Raw genomic sequence first — 18,274 nt, forward strand, 5'->3', positions numbered from 1 at the left:
TTGATTGGCCGTTTTAAACTTGATTTCATGAAGGAAATCAGTTTTTCCTTGTGTTATTAAACCCCACTTTTAAGCCTCGATTTACGAGTAATTGAGGCTCTTTTTCCTGATATTTTCTTAGGTTGTACAAGTATACAACCTTCCTTGTTAATGAGGGGTTTATAAACAATAGTGTGTTATAGCCAATAATTATTTGCTCAGGCGCTCAAGGGGACCTTCAAGAGGAGCTTGAAGCGGATGCCTAAACACTTGTTTGAGCACTTACTCCCTTACTTTAATTGGTGAGTGTCAAGTGCATGATTTGTTGCAATTATGTGATTAGTTCTTATGGACTGAATTGTTTATGACTGCTGAGTCGAGTTTGTACTTTATCGCACTCGTTCTCATTCAATTGATTGAACAACTGAACTGAATTGCTTATAACTGAACTGTATGCATGTCGTTGGAGTGAATCTTCTCGACTTATAACTGAACTGTTTGCATGTCATTGGAGTGAATCTCCTCGACTTGTAACTGAACTGTGGGGACGCCCAAATCTCAATTGGCCGACCTTGCGACTTGAGCCAGCAAGGGCTTGGCCGAGAAGTTTGGTGAACCATGAGATAACTGTAAGCTTGATCTACTGAGAGATCTTGCTTGGCCTACTCATGTAGTAGTGCCTTTTATTGACGTTCAGGCTCGGTGTGGTGTATGGTGGATGGAATTGATGTTAAGTGGAGTTATACGGACTTAATACCAACCCGGTTGATGGAGTGTCATTGCAGGGAGGTAATTGATCGAGTCTTGGCAAAATTAGTGGAACTTAGCTTCTGAGAGCTTCCATATCCTTGAATTGTTTCTGTTTACTTTTCTCACTTGAATTGTTAATTACTTGAATACTACTATTTTTTTGTTAAATGTGATTGCTACTTGGATTATATGCTTGCATGTGTGTTTCTTGACCTCACAAGCAATCGCTTTCGCCCTAGATTTGTTTTCCTTAATAGGAACTGATATGGAGTGACACTCGGAGAAGCCATTTGGATGAACTTTTGATTAGGGATTTGAATGTATTTGACTAGACAATTTGGAAGTTGTATATTTTGAGAAAGTGAATGTATTTTAAATCTTGTAGTGTAAGATTGAACACTGTGTATGGAAGCGACTTCTTTTCTTTACTCCGTATATTATTATTAGTGATTCTACCTTAAACTTGAACTGGAATTGGAATTGTACCGAGTCTAGGTGAGAGTTGGGCAGGCATCCCGCCGATATCCTTTGGTTCGCCTTAGGAAGAAGTGGGGGCATCACAATATGTCCTCCAATTCTTCAAGTTAACTCTATAATTTCCAACCCTAGTTCCATGGCAAAACCACTAACAACCAAGATCACATGGTTTAGGGTATGTGGTACATGTTCTAAGCAACAAAAGTTATCATACTTTGACATATATAAAACTCCAAATAAACTACATCAAAACTGGAATTTTAACCCTAAAACTAGAAATTTCGAACCAAAGCTGGAAAATTTGGTATCAAAACTAGAAAATTCTTATCAAAGCTAGAAAGTCCCATATCAAAGTTGGAAAATTCATTTCAAGGCTAGAAAATGTATATCAAGGCTAGTAATTGAACATTAAAGCTGGAAATTACAAGCTACTCTAGCAAAACCATGAAATCTTTCATAAACATTATTTCTTTAGCTTCAATCATGACATATCTTGGATGAATCTCAAGAGACAAGTAAAAAGAGATGTTTTCTAGAAAATTTACCTCAAACCCTAAGAGCAAATGCAAAACAAGAGTTTTCTTCCTCCAGAAACTCCACCAATGGCTTTCCTCTAAGCTTCACTCAAGATCTATCGAAGCAGATTTCTTTGGATGATCTTTGGATTTCTCCCTAAGAGCAAGGATGATCTTTGGATTTCTCCCAAATCAAGCAAGAAAATTAAGATGAACTTTGAGGTTTTCTCTCCCTTATTTCTCTATCTCTATCTCGGCTCTAGACAAGGGAAATGAGAAGTTTTTTGGTTCAATTTTGCAAGATAAAGACTAAGAATAGTCTCGGTCAGAGGAAGCTAGATCGTCGACACTTGGCCGGTTATGGTTTCATTCCTATCTCTTTGTCTCTCTTGTGTTTCCTATAACCAATCTATCTTGTGTTCCTCTAATTCACTGTTAACACTTCTCATCACATAATTTCTCTTGCACCACACCTGTTCTTGTCCACCAATTATAGTACGCATACCTCATTAGTTGATCGCGCTAGCATAATGTACTACAACACTTAACATGCACCAAATTATAAAAGGGAAAAGATAAAAATCTTGAATCAACCATTAAAATCGCCATGAAATTAAGGCAAGTAAAGTAAAATGTAAGAAAATATAACTTAATTTTTTTTCAAAATGAAGAGAAAATATAAAATAATTTTTGGTTCCTTATAATTATTCAAACCTAAGGGGAGGTTAGAAAATTGTCAGAAACCACATGGAAGGTTTCTGAAATTATCCCTTATCTAATTTGCAAAATTGAACAATCTTTATATTAGTGCTTGAATTGTAAACTGTGACGAGTTGAAAATTTGCTTATATGTTCTTATAATTTCCTCTTATTTTAAATAAATTATTTTATAATTCCTTTACTACTAATTTACTCCCTCAATAGTTGTAATAAATAATAGAATCGAAAGTTTTACTTTTACTTTTATAGTTAGAGTAAATTAGGGTTTTCGTGCACTTTAGTTGTGTAATCACTCGGTGAGGTAAGTGTACTAAATTTGGTGGATAAAAGTGAGTATTAGGTAAGAGGAAGTGTGTGATTAAAAGTACTAATAATAAGTTAGCAAATCATAAATTAAAACACAAGTACGAGAGAGTTAAGGAAAATACGCTTGAACCGACGTGTACTGCTTGTTACCGATTGAATACCCCACTTGACCAATATTTTCTTACCTTAATCTCCTTGATTTTATTTCATGTAATCCTTCCTAATTTAACCCTAGGGTCAGCTGAAATGTTTGACTAAAATCAAGAGGAAAGAAACAAAAAAATAAGGGGAAAATTGGTGGTGACAAGTGTTGGCAATCCAAGGCTTGGTTGACCAAGATATTTCCTTCCTTCTTATCTTTCATTTTGGCTAACTTTCTCTCATTTTTCTTCATGGTGGCCAAGAGTTAGGATAGGAGAAAGAGAGAAGAAAACTTTCAATTTCAACCTTGATTTTTCCTTGTATGAGTTGAGATCACAAAAACTAAACCGATTAAACTCCCTTGGTGCTTATGAAGCTTGGAGTGGTGAATTTCTTGGAAGAAATAGCTTGGTTCTTCACTTCTTAAGTAGTTTTGGAAGGTATAAGTTCATCCACTTCTTTTCTTTTCCTTATTCTTGTTAAATATGGTATAGATGCCTTGAATCTTGGAATATTATGGATGATCTTCTAGTTTTGGTGGTGATTAGTGAGATTTCAGCTAGGGTTTGTAATTTTCAGCCTTGATTATGTTGGTTAACTATAAATTGTTGGTATTGAGCTTGGATATAGACTTTGTGAGGTGATTAGTAGCATGATTGTGACTTTTTAGCTTTAAAAGATGAAATAGCCTTGGTAAGAAATTTCCAACTTTGGTATTGGTTGATTATTTGCTAGAAATGAGTTATATTTGGATGATTTTTGGCCTAGATTAAGAACTACCTTTATATGTTTACTAGTGGTGATTGAGTTGGGCTGATTTGGAAAGAAAATGAAGCCTTGAATGGCTGGAAAAATTGGTAAACACAAAGGAAATGCTGCCCGATTTTTCTTTCGTGAGATAAGTGAGTGAAACGGAAATAGGGATGTGACTTGGGTTTGATTTGGGACTTAGTTATGTAAAGATGTTTAGGTTGACCTTGTGGGTGACCTATAAGCTAAAATTTTGCCCAAAAGGGTATATTTCTCAAAAACAAAGTAATGGACACTTTAAACATGATTTCCTAGTTTCTTCTGCAAAGTTGCGAACCTAAACGTTTCAATCACTTCTTTATCGAAACCAAAAGAGCGAGAATGAATTTTCTAGGATTTGATAAGTAAAATGACTACCACTTAAATGAGTTCTATTTACTTGATTTTCTTTAAGCGAAACTTCCATATTTTGAAACCCTAGTTGATTTCAAATTGTCAAATGATATTTTATTGCAGATTTGGACTCCAGTTAGGGAGTTGAACCTGAGCTTGGTTTTGGAAAGAAGTAAAAACATGGTAAGTGTTTTCAAATACATGTTTGAACTTATTGTGAGGACTCGTAAAAATTTACTTATTTAAATTTCCTATTTCTGGCTTATTTGATTATTTATTTGGCCATTTATTCAGAATATTTTATTTTGACCTTTTATTACTCAATTACATAGAATAATAATCACATGTATTTTTAAAGTGACTCGTTTCAAAATTTAATTTTTGGAAGCTCGTTAAGTGAGAATAGCGAATACGCGTTTGGAGACAATAATCGAATCGATGACACAATAAGATTGAAAAATTGGAGACTAGTACATTAGTCTTGAAATAGGTATTTTTATGTCTAAATACTCAAGTATTATTTAGTGATGCTATCGTTATAAGAATTTCTTGAAAATTCCACTTTATCGCGCACAAATCAGAAGTACGCGTTTTCGCGCGCGCGATTAATTGAGAGACATAAAACCTTTATTTTGGAACTATTAAGAATGAATAATAATAGTATGAATGAAAGTTCATTAGAGGTTTAGTGCACAAGCGAAATAAACTCGAAAGGAATCGAGCACGAAACGCGCGTGTGTGCGTGGGGAGAGAGTTGACTTTTGAGGCAACCTTAACCACACACTTAAGCTTCCTCAAGAAGCTTTCTCATCAGTACACAACACTCTCTCTCTTGGTCTTGCTGGCTGAACAACAAGGAGGAGAAATCTACCAAAATTCTTCTTCATTCCATCACCAAATCTTTACCAAATCACCTCAAAATTTATATACACCTTGCTAATCACTTGGAGATCACCTCAAGCTAGGAAAAGAGCTTCATCTCACCATTTTTTTTTTAGTTTCAAGAGGCCAAAATTTTCTGCTTTGTTCATCAAGGAAGGTAAACAACGATCAACTACCAAAATCTTGGTTTATATAAGATATATTGCACTTATAAGCTTATATAATTATGTGGGTAGCTTTATTTATGTTGGAAATTGGTGTGTGGGCTCTATGAACTCCCACTATGGCTTGATAGACTGATTTGATGAGTCTTGATGTCATTAATGTTGAATTAGTGTTTAATCTAGTGGAAATAGGTTGTATTGTGGAAGAAAGTTCAAGGGAAGTGAAGAGGGAATTTTTCTGTTTCTACCCTTGCTATGTCCGTGCACATTGGTGCACCTTTTTTGTGGTCCAATTGACTTATTTATGATTTATATATATTGTGTGGGCTGTGTGAAATGTTTTCACAAAACATTACGTGATTTGGTTGTCCAAATGTTGTGATTTCGGAAGTTCATCAAAACTAGAATTTTTCCCATATTGCTCTGGTAGTGTTTTTCAAACAGCTATAACTTTTTGCTCCGATGTCAAAATCGAGTGTCGTTTGTGGCACTGGAAACAAGACATTCCCAAATTTTCAACGGTATAATGATCGTCCTGATTCCACCTGAGTAATCCGTACCAACCTTGTAAAGTTGCCTGTTCTGTTGCGCTTCCATACTGGAAGCTCTATTTTGAGCAGTGAATTAATGCTCAAATATGAGCTAGTTGTGGACAGATTTTTAGAATGATTTCTTCTGAGAAGTTGTAGCTTTACAAATGTAGTTTTTAACGCCACCAACCGCGCTCAATTCTGAGTTGAATTGAGTGAGCTGTGGCCAGATTTCAAAACTGACTTTGTGAAAGAAACCCTACTTTTGGACTGATTTGTAACCAATCTTGACTTGGGACTTGTTATTCGAAATTCTTGATGTAAATCATATACCAAATGTATCTTGGATGTTTATTAGACATTGTATACACAAATGAACCATCTTTGGGATGTTTACATTGGCCAAAGGTTTGAGAAAAGAAAACTAGAGGTGCAAGGCAGCTTTGCCTTGAAGATTTGGAAACTTTGATGGTTTTGTTAGCCAACTTCCCGAAAGTATTTTCCTATGAAATTAGATAGAGGAATAGCCCTTATATGGTAGGATAATACTGCCAAATTTGGTGCCATTCTGAGTCCATTTCGATGCTCAAACAAAGTCCCAAAGTCTGTGATTTAAATCTGGAAAATTGACCTAGCGGTCTCACTTTTTCGGTTACTTTGAGTCGCCATATCCTGGTGCTCAAAACTCTGATTCTTGTTTTGATTATTGTGTTTTAAACCTTGATTGTAACTCTAATTGAGTTCCAAATTTTATAGGCTAGTTCGCATTGTGTGAAATTTGCCAAATTTCCAAAATTGGCCAAAAACCAACCCCGAAACTGTCTCGCAAGCCTAAAACAGTAACTTTGGGCCAAATTTTGAATATCTTCCATTTGGAATCATGGAAAAGTGTCTTCTATGAACTTTTAGTACTTTGGAAGTAGTTTCCAACGGTACCAATATTTCCAATTTTGGACGTACAAAGAGTGAGATACAATTTTTCAAAGATTGAACCTCAAATTTGAGATTTTCAAACTTGACGGGAATTGAGTTTTCGAAACTCTTCCCTATCCTTCAATACTAATTGATCATTTTTGACTTGTCTTCGTGAAGAAATCAGTTTTTCCTTGTGTTAATAAACACTACTTTTGAACCTTGAATTTTGAGCAAGTAAAGCCCCATTCCATGGTATTTTTTAGATTGTACAAGTGTACAATCCCTCTCTTGATAAGAAAGGATTTTCAAGCGATAGTTTGTAATAGATAAATATTGTTTGCTCAGGTGCTCAAGGAGACCTTCACGAGGATCTCGAAGGGAACACCTAAAGGCTTGTTTACGCACTCACTCTCTTATTTTGATTGGTGAGTGTCAAGTGCATGAATTTGTTGCTAAGTGGTTAACTGTTTCTTATCCGTTATGTGAAATTTTTGAGACGAGTGTGTACTTTACCGCACTCATTCTCTTTCGAGCAAAATCATATTCGTATTTTGCTATGTGAATTCATATCCGGCTTGTACATATTTGTGGATGTGTACATATGTCGAGTGTGTACATATTAATGTGGATGTGATTCGTATTTGGAATCGTCGATTCAAGCATTGCTCATCGACTTATATTCATATTGGTATTCGTATTCGTGTTCGGGGGATGCCCAAACTCGTTCGTTAACTTTGCGAATCGAGCCAGTATGGGCTTGGTCGATAAGTTCAGCAAACCATGAGATATTTGTAGAGCATGATCTATTGGAGAGATCTTCCTCGGCATTACTCGCGTAGTATTGCCATGATATACTCGAATATTATCAAAACTTTGATGAGCTGGCTCGGTAAGGGGGTGTAACGGTGACGGGATTCGAAGAAAAGTGGTGTATCTACGGACTTGCTACTTATATGGTTGACAGAGTGTCAACATGATATGTGATCAACACTTGGACACGACTACGTGGAATTTAGCTCCTGATAGCTACAGTATCCTTGAATTGTTTCTGTTTGTTTTTCCTATTCGAAGTGTGAATTATTCAAACTTGATAGCTTTACTTACAGTGTAATTGTTGTTACTATTTGGATTATGTGTTTGCATGTGTGTTTCTTTGCCTCATTGATATTGGCTCATCCCATTAGTTTGTTTTCCTTAACAGGAACCTGATTGGAAGGAGTTAAGCAAATGCCGACTTGAGACATTTTTGTATTAGTTTTTTAATTGTAATCGACTAGACACTTTTGGATGTTGTATATTTTGGGAAAAAGTGATTGTAAATTTGAAATTGTGACGTAAGACTGGATATTTATCTATGGAAATGACTTCGTACCTTTATTCTGACTTTCATTGTTAGTATTAGACTAGGTTTGAATTGGAATTGTCTCGAGTCCTGGCGAGAGTTGGGCAGGCGTCCTGCGGATACCCTTGGGTTCGCCCTTGGGAGAAGTGGGGGCGTCACAGTTGGTATCAGAGCTTAGACTTCAGATCTTTGTAGTGTATCTTAGGCTTGAAGTTTAGGATGCCGGACTGTGGGACTGGTTTGAAAGTTAAGTGACCACTTGTAGGGATTAAAAAAAAAAATCAGAGCCGCTTCGTATGGTATCTGCGCGGGGTGAGCTTGGGCCAAATGGTGTTATGGTCCTTATCATATGAATGAGTAAAGGCTTAAGTACTCTTTTAGTGCATAAGCTGTGAATCATGAATGTGATAGGTATAAACCTTTTATCGTAATACTTGGGGAAGACTAGATATGTATGTTGGGTAGGAATCTCAAATATGTTAATTTACTCTTGGGACTGGCCAGCTCGAGCTGTGAATTATCTTATTTCAGATTCTTGTACCCAAATGCCTAAGAGTTGAGGGCAATGTTCAGAACTTGAGATCTCTATTTGCGGGGAAAAGAACGAATCGATATTTCACATGAATAGTTACACGTGCCTGGTGGGATGAGCCTGGTGGGACTTGAAAAGAGGCGAGTAAATTTTGCTGCTTTCCAATTTTAGAGAGTGGCACGTGCCTGGTGGGACTTGAAAAGAGGGAAGTGGGAAAGAGTGCAGACCCCTTGGACTTGGGAAAACTTCACGAGGGAATTTAATGAGAAATTTCTCCCACCCTTGGTCCAAAAAAAAAGGGAAGATGAATTCATAAAGTTGAGGCAAGAAACTTGTGATACCCCAACTTTTAGGATCATCTTTTGTTTAGTCTCAAAGAGGATATTACCGTTTCTTTAGTTTATTTTTATTTTAAACCATTATTTTGTTTTAAAGAAGAAACTAAAGTTATTTCTTTGGGTTTGATTTAAAACCTTGTTTTATTTTAAAAGACTAGAAACCCTAAAAGTCTAATCAAAACCCTAACTTCACTTGTGACTGACTGTTTTATCAAATTTCTCATATTTTAACCGAAACCCTAAATTCAATTTATGGAATTGTAAAACGCTCACATTTTTCTTAAAAATGCCCTTTTATTTGGAAATTATTCATTTATAATAGCCTTACTACTCAATCACCCCACAATAAGTGCAAATGAACCTAGAAAGTAGGGTTTCATTTTCGTTTTCAAGTTGGAGTGAGTTAGGGTTTTCACGTGTATCCGTAGTGTAATTATCTGGTACGGAGCGAGGATCAAATTTGGTGCTTAAGAGTGACTTTTAGGTGAGAAATAATATGTGATTAGAAGCAATGATATAAAGTTAGTGAGTAGGAAGTAAAAACCCTAGTACGTGTGATTTAAGGAAAAACGGTGCGAACCGACGTGTATCGTGCACTACCGATTGAACGCACCACTTGACCACCACTTTCTTACCACATGAGCTCATTAATAGTTGAGCAAAATATCCCCCTCATTGCCAGCTAGCCTTGATCGAAAATGTGGACCAAATGCAAGGAAAGAGAAAAAGAAAAATGAGTGGTGGTGGTGAAGCCACTTGTTGGCCACTTAAGGACCATTGACCAAATGATTTATCTTACCTTCTTATCCTCCATTTTGCATCTTTCTTCTCCATATTTCTGCTGGTTGGCCGAGACAAGAGAGGGAAAGAGAGAGCAAGAAAACCACCTTCCTTCATCTTGAGTTTGAGCTGCCAAGTGAGAAAGAAAGAAAACTAAACCGATTAAAGGCACCCTTAAGTGTTTATTTAGTGAGGTGTTGGTGAAATTTTGAAGGGGAAACCTAGGGTTGTTCTTGGAAGACACTTAAGCAAGGTAAGGATGATGATTTCCCCATTTCTTACACTTGATCTTGTTTAAATTAGCTTAGCATCTCAAAATTGTGGTGAATGATGGTTGTTATCATGCTTTGGGTGATTTTCCTTTTATTTACATGAATTAGGGTTTAATGGATGGCTGCCTATACTTGAGGTATGATTAATATATGTTTTAGCTAAGATTATATAGGGGGGTTTTGGTAGCAAGTGAAGCAAGAAATGAAGAAAGTTATCGTTGAAATAAAAAATTTCAGATTTCTGGAAAAATTTCACCCTGTTCTGTCCGGTTCCAGTTCGTGTTGTTAGAGGCCGAATTAGGCTTGGCATAAAACATAAAAGTTGTAGATAATGGTATTTTATAGTTTCCTACAAAATTTCAGCCCAATCGGAGTGATGTATCCTATGAAAAGACCAAAATACCCTCACTGCCCTAGGTTAAATTCCAGTGTTATGCGTAGACAGTTCAGTCTATTTGGCTGTGTTTATTCACTATAATCCATGCAGATTTATTCATTTTCCAAAACATGAAAGTTTTAGTATTTTGTCTTAGCTTTTCAACGCTACCAAGAACACCTTAAAACGGACCTTGGTAGACTGAGATATGGCCATTTGAAGGCAGTATGGTTAAATAGCCGATTAGTTGGAATTAGGTTATGTGAATTGGGAATTTGACTAGGTTACAATGGAAATTAGACTAAGTGCTCTTCATGAAAACTGTAGGCCTTTGTCTTAGCTTCGAAATGGTATAAGTTGTACCTCAATCTGATCAGCGTAGCCTCGAATGTGCCCGTTCCGGAAAAATCCGTCAAAACTGTCTTTTGTAAACTTCGTTTCCACACTCGTTATTAGCTTGATTTCTTGTTCTTGTATTGTCTTGAGCCTATTGAATGGCTATTGAAATGAAATTCTGTATGGGTAACCTTGGGTTTGATTGAGTAAAAAAATGAAGCCTAAATGGCTGGAAATAGGAAAAATACAAAGGGCATGCTGCCCAAATTTACGTTCGAGGACTATAGAAATACACTTGCGACTTGGGTAGAGTTGAGATGAATATCACTTGAGCCATCTAGGACTTTGGCTACCTTGGTTATCATGGGTTATACGTTAAAACCTAGCCGAACTTGTACCTTGAGGAAAAGACATAATAACCAATGTGAACCCGTTTTCCTTGTACTTTCGACTCAAATGGCATTTCCCAGTATAAATGATACAAAGTTATATAGTTTGAAAAGCGAGCGAGTGTTTCACGAATATTCTCCAAGTGAATTTCTATTTCTTGATTCTTATTGAACGAAACGTCTAAGTTTCAAATCTTAGTCATGTTTTAAAGTTCTCAAACTGAGTTTTATCGCAGATTCGGACTCCGAACCCGGAGTACAACCTAAAAGTGACCAGTAAAGGCACTATATCTTTTGGTGAGTGTTTTCAAATACCGAAGTGAACTTGATACTTGTATTTGATACGTGACCAATATGATTACATGTTATATATGTGAATTGTTAGGTCGAGAGTGTACTTTATCGCACTTGCCCTTACGTGATATATACTTGTTTATTGTTGCAATTGATTTGATATACTTGTTTATGAGGTGCACTTCCTGAAATTCCAGAAACCCTGTGGCGAGTTACTCAAGTCGAGCCGACAAGGGCTTGGTCGACTGGGCAATGAACCCTGGGTCTCTTGTTTGTCGAGTGGAGTGATATCTCCTCGACTCATCGGTATACTCGAGTATTACCACCCGTGTTTATTAAGGATTTTGGGCCCAGTAGGGGGTTTGAATGGTGGACAGAGAGTTGCGTAAGTGGTGCTCTACTGGATTGGTTTCTTTACTTGAAAGTTGACGGAGTGTCAACTATTACGTGATCAAGCTCCTGGTGATGCAATGGGAATTTGGCTCCTGAGAGCCATCCGTATCCTTATACTTTGGAATGATTATTGTTTATTGGACTATTGTTTCTTCTGAAAAACTTTTGTACTCGCTCACTTTGAAATTTACTACTTGAAGTGTTATTGTTCACTCTTATGAACTTTTGATGCCATTAACTTGCTACGTTGATATTCGTACTTTTAAAATGGTCAATTTGGTATTTGGAACCTCACTGGGCTTTTAGCTCATTCCACGCCATTTGTTTTCCTTACAGGGGGTACGAGCGAGGCATGAGACATGTATAGACTAGTGTAGTCCAGTTGTTTTGAATTTTGTTTTTGTACTCACATTAGTACCCGACTAGGGTTGAATGTACTCGAAGTGTAAATAGTTTGAAGTTTTTTTTGTGTGTGTAGAAACTTTGTATCTAGATTTGAGCATCAATGTATATATTAAGTTGAAGTGGATATGTTATTCATTTTCTCTGGATGCACGTTATTTTGCTTGAACTATGAGTGAGTGCGTGAGTGAGTCCTGGCGAGAGCTGGGCAGGCGGTCCGCCGAACCCTTTGGTTCACCTAGGGAAAGGTGGGGCCGTCACAGGTGGTATCAGAACCACTTCGCGTGGTCTCTGCGCGGATCGCGCTTGGGCCAAGTGGTGTTATGGTCCTAATTGCGTGAATAAGTGTAAAGGATTAAGGACTCTTTTGAGCATAATTTATGAGTCGGGCATGTTATAAGTGTAAAAAAATCTTTATCATGGAACTTGAGGAAGATAGATATATATGTCGGGTAGGAATCTATAATATGGATGATTTACTCTTGGGACCGGCCGGCTCGAGTTGTAAATTATCTTATTGTGGATTCTTGTACTTGAGTACCGAATAATGGATGGCGCGATATAAGGGTCTGTATCTTGACTGAATTTGAGGTATGTCTGGATGGCAAAGGCCAAGGCACGGAAGATTTTACATTTGACCTAGTAATTAGACTGGTCGAGGGGGGGTTTGATATGAAAGTGTTATCATGGACTACTCGTGTGCTAGTCTGGCTTGGGTTTTCTAGAGGGTGGCTAGATTGTAAGGGAATTCGCACCTAAGACCTGTTCCCTTTTGCTATGACTGTGAGGGCTTGATAAGTAATTACTTGACTTGGAGTTAGTCTAGCTACAACCATAGAGGTATTTTCTACCCCTCTTGTGAGATTCGATAATCGTAGTTGGCTCTCGATAAACTAACCTTGCCTATATTTTCTTGATATTTATCCCTTGACGTCAAAGTATGAACCTAACTCGATTATTATTATGTTGAGATCGAGAATTTGGAATTACATATGAAAAATTTGAGGCCTTTATACCTGTATGCTTCTAAGTTTAAATTTTCCGTGGTTGGATTGGGAGTGAGGGAACTTAATAGTTATATGGTTAAAGTCCCAAGTGTACTTAGTTTGTGACGACCCCATCGCACCCAGAGGCGTACCAAAGGGTTTGGCGGACCGCCTGCCTAACTCGCGCCAGAACTCACTCACTCACATTAATTTCAGAGATAACATTACTATTGGACACCCGGACATTCACTCTTAAGTACATCTCCAATCAGTGTAAATCATAAATTTGACCAATAAAAGAATCAAAATACCAAAGATACTATTCACATTTATACATCTCCAAAAGTACCATTTACAATATGTACATCTTCAAAAGGGACATTCCAGTCCACTACATCACACAATAGCGAAGACTAACACCACAAAGTAGATCTTACGCAGAGTCCTAACCCTAACTGTGAGAATAAAGAAAAACATCCTAGAAAGTCCAACTAGCATAATTTCAAAGGTAAATTCTAGGGTTATAACTCTCGTGAAGTGTGATCCCCGCGTACGACCCCTGTTAAGAAAATAACAAAGAAAAACGGTAAGCTTAAAGCTTAGTAAGCAAGCAGGGGCAAAATGATAATTTTGCATCAAGTCAGATATTTATGCCACAAATACATCAAAATCAAAGCAAAAGTAACAAAACAATTCAAGGATACGGATTGGCTCCAAAGCCAAGTCATTCGCCACGCGTGACCACCTGTCGACCCTCCGTCGACCACAAGGAATGGTCCGTAGAACTCCGCTTTCTTCCTCCGACCACCTTACGCCCACTCTGGCCAGTATCGACACATACACAAATGGCTCGAGCTTCGAATCGTATTCGAATTGCATTCACAAAATTGGTGATCTTAAGGATAGTTTGGACTAACTTCGACTAAACCCTAATTGGCTCGAATAGTCCGTCTAGCCTTTAGATCGGGCCCACTCATAGTCCCACATCACACACACACAAAAGGTCATCCCAAGCCACATGCTTCAGGGATCCAGTTCCAATACAGTTCATATATCATAATTCATATCTATTGCAAATACAAATTAGGGTTTAGGTCGAGTGAGATAAAGTATACGCTCGCCTAAGCACCCTTATATCACACACAATTCACATTGGTGACATTTAACACATAAACGTCCCAGTTACTTACTTAGAGTACAAAAGTAGACAAAAACGGCACTTGGTCAAACTCAACCGTCAGTGGGTCCCACTGTCTCCGAGCACTTCGTTACCGTCTGTGACAGAAGGTTGAGTCATAAAATTGCTCAAACAGGTATCCAAATGCATATGAATAAGGAAAACAGCAAATGCGACCCATGCGCGCGCGGAAATGGAAAACGGAAACGGAAACGGCAATTTGTCCGTTTTGGCATCAAGAACTGTTTTGAACACAATATAGGTTACGATTGTCAGATCGAGGCGTATGAGATACCATCGTGAAGCTAAGGAAAAAAGCTATAATTTTCATGAAGACACCTCAATCCAGTTCTGAACGGAATCAGGTCATAAATATGAAACAACGTGCCAGGAGTTCGCACGTTTAGATGACAGACAGGGTCTAGTGGAAGAACCATAACTCACAACTCACAGACCCAAATCCAGAAATTACAAAGGCACTGGAAAGCTAAGACATAAGGCTAAAACTTTTATGTTTTGGCCAAGACTTGGATCAACTCAGAACCGAACGAAAAGTGGGTGTCAAAGTACCTATCAGAACTGCCCAGTGTTCCAGGCAGTTCTGACACACGATCTTGTTTTGGCTATAACTGGAGCTACGAAACTCGGATTTGGACGCACTTTATACCGTTTTGAATCTGAAACAGACCTCGACAGTTCTTATGAAGACATCACCATCCAGTTTCATTCTTATCCATGAGAACGGAGCATGGTCAAAAGCTAATCTACAAACGTGGTCAAACCAGAATTTGAAAGCTAAGTGAGGGTTTCGGCTATAACTCAGCCGACACACCTCCGTTTGACCTGAAATTTTGTAGGGACAACAAGAACTGAAGAAGCTACAATTTCTCTGAAGGGCTCAGGTTCAAATTCTGATCAAAATTGGGTCAAAATTTGTTGCAAACAGACTGCTCAAATGGTCCAGCAAAACAGGTTCCGAAAAAAAAACAGCAAACTTTGCCGATTTACTGGTATTTATAGGGAATGAATTTGGAACTGATTTTTATACCAGAGATAGTTCTGTGAAGCTAGTTTCTAACGCTACAAACGTCGTCCCAATCCGAGTTTTTTAGCCCAAGATATAGTCGCTCTACCAAAACTGATTTCAGGCCACTGTTTTATCCGAAGAAACCGAGTTTGTGGCATATGGTTCCATTTTTTTTTATTCCCAAATTAGTCTTGATTGCTCAAGAGCTTATCAATCAAACAAGTACACCTAGTATCCAGCATGCATAGCAGACATATATGGCCAAAATTCAGGCAAGAATCATCATAAAAGTGGCATAGAAATTGAACTACAAAGCTGGAAAATCACGAACTGCTCATATGCATGTTTATAATAGGATTTTTTTTTAGCAAGGATACTTGATTTTCTAAATATATAAGACGCCTAAATGAATTATAAATGAAATAGGTGTATAGCTCATGGTACCTTTTAAAAAAAAAGGCAGTAAAGTGCAAGAAAAATTCCACCAAATGTGCAGCAAAAATCCAGCTCTCAACAGAATTGGTTTTGGCCAGCTTTGTGTGCAATTTTTGTAGTAAGTGAGCTGATAGTTTCTTGCTAGTTTCGGTGAAGATAAGAAGATTGCCAAAGTGTTTACTACGCCTGGATGTCTAGTATTTATAGCAGCCTAAGCTAGCATGACAAGGATTGGAGTTTTGCCAACTCAATGGCTTGGAAAATTGACAGGTGTTCCTACCCGCTTTGTCATGCTTTGGCTGGGCAAAAATCTTGAAGATTCAAGGCTTTCCAGCCTTGGTATTCTCGGCCAAGATGACCAGAATCGGAGTAAGATTTTTGGCTTTTCTCTTTTTTTTTTGGCTAAATATAGTAAAGGGCCGAAGTGCAATTTCGGTATTCATCGTTTGGTCCTTGAATCTTAAACGGTTTTCATCTTTGCTCCCCACAAGTTTTCTAGTATATTTTGGTAGGTGAATGAGCATCAAATTGGGACCTAAAGCTCGGGTAGTAAGAGTGGATTTGTAGCTAGCATTTTGCATAACTCAAGTGGCGTTTAAATTTTCAATATGTTATAGAAATTCAATTATGCATTTATTTTAACCATTCATTTGTTACATGTAATTTTCATTTTTCTTTTTTTTTTTTTTTGGCTAACCCCGATAAAGGGAAGGGACGCCACCCCCGCTTTTATTCATCATACAAGTCGTGGTACAGAGAAAAGATCAAAGGACCGATGATCAAGGGTTAGGAGTTTCGCACCATCCTAAAGGAAGGGACCCCCATGCTATCGAGGCTAACACCACCACGGGCCAGCCGCGGCCAGTCACTCCAGTGCTCATAGAGCTGAACATCTTGATGAGGGTGAGCTACACCTACATTAGCCAACGCATATGCTACCTTATTTGCTTCCCTGAAACAATGAGAAAACCTAGATGGGTCCCTAACCAGGCTCCAAATCTGCCGGACCTCCCCACGAACATGCCACAGACACAGCAAACGATGTTGAAGAATTCCCACCAAGACCTGAGAGTCCAACTGGATGCTCACATCTGTAACCCCCTTTTGACCACATATCCGGAGACCTGTCAAGAGAGCAAGGGCTTCGGCATGAAGACTAGACGTCTGGCCGAAGAAAGCTGAAAATCCCAGCAAAGGACGACCCACACTATCGCGTAGAACCCCACCCCCCCACCTAGCCCCGGATTACCCTTGCAGCAGCCATCCGTGTTCAGGGTAAACTCCCCCTCTAGAGCTGGTTTCCAACAAACCAATTTAAACCCAAACCTCCTTCGTGACTGGGATGCCCATTCCCATAACTGCAAGAATGACTGGGCCGCAACCCGTTCCTTAAGCTGAATTTCAAGCAAAACCTTGGCCTCCTGAAAGATAGCCTGACAAACGGAGTTGGATTGCTGCTGAATTCCTTCAAAAACTGCACAGTTCCTCGCCTTCCAAAGATGCCAGCAGATGAGACTCGGCATAATATGAAAAACAGCCTTCCGTCGCTTCGAACTGGGCGAGGCCAACCACCAAGAGGCGAGGCGGGCCCAGACGTAAGGAGCTGAACTTGAGATGCCACACAACCCCTCAAAAAACCCCCAGACTGCCTCGGCAACCTGCCCCGTCGAAAAGACATGTTCAAAAGACTCGGCCGCTGGATGAGAACAACATCGACATTTGGAAGCTGATTGAAACCCAAGCGTGTGAAGCACATCATCCAAGGGCAGCCGACCCCATAAGAGGTGGCTCATGAAGAATGATACTTTTGCCGGGTGCGGCCTCTGCCACACCGAAGAAAACATAAAAGAAGAGTTACCAACCGGGCGTACCTCCTGATAGGCCGAAGCTAAGTAGAACTTGCCGGATCTTGCCGGCATCCATACTACCTCATCCGCACTTTGTTCATTGGGAACCGACTTACTCAGCACCACAGCAATAATATCCCTTGGGAGCACCTGAGACAGAAGCTGGGCATTCCAGCGACCCTGAATGATGAAGTCCCGGAAAGATAGATTCAACACAACTGGAGTCCTGAGAAACAAAGCGCCACACCCCAGCCAATTATCGTACCAAAAATGACACGACCCATCCTGAACCAGCCACAACATGGAGAGTTCGACCTGTCGGCTAAAATCCTGCATCCGCCTCCAAATCGCTGAAACCAATGGCTTGCATTCCGCTTGGCAAGGATGAATTCCCCGACAATACTTTGCGCGCATGAAGGTAGTCCAGAGAGACGACCCTGTCCGAAACTGCCACCATAGCTTGTATGAGAAAGCAGTATATACATCCTGGAGGCGCCGAAACCCCACACCACCTTTCTCAGGTGGGAGGCACAATTTCCTCCAACCCATCCAATGGTACCTGAGGCCCTCGTCCGATGAGCCCCATAAAAAGTTGGCACAAGCTCTCTCAATGATTCGAAACACTGCTTTGGGCATCACTGCAGCAGAAAGCAAGTGGACTGGAATAGCAGAAAGAACATGCTTGATCAGAATGAGCCTCCCCCCCGAAGATAAAAACTTCGACTTCCAAGACAAAATTTTCCCCATCACCTTTTGACACACCTCCGTAAAAAAACTCGTCTTACACCTGCCAATGTACAAAGGGAATCCTAAGTAGCGGGTGGTG

General features: G+C 39.0%; 1 long non-coding RNA gene across 1 annotated transcript; it reads right to left on the reverse strand.

Moving 5' to 3' along the window:
- Positions 1-13,270: 13,270 nt before the first annotated feature.
- On the reverse strand, positions 13,271-14,273 carry LOC140006438 (uncharacterized). The gene is made up of 2 exons (XR_011814061.1): positions 14,153-14,273; positions 13,271-13,521 (listed from the first exon to the last, which is right to left on the reverse strand). It is a non-coding gene; the product is annotated as an uncharacterized lncRNA (long non-coding RNA).
- Between the last annotated feature and the right edge of the window lie 4,001 nt (positions 14,274-18,274).

This window comes from Coffea arabica, chromosome 1c, assembly GCF_036785885.1.
Source record: "Coffea arabica cultivar ET-39 chromosome 1c, Coffea Arabica ET-39 HiFi, whole genome shotgun sequence".
NCBI classification, from domain to species: domain Eukaryota; kingdom Viridiplantae; phylum Streptophyta; class Magnoliopsida; order Gentianales; family Rubiaceae; genus Coffea; species Coffea arabica.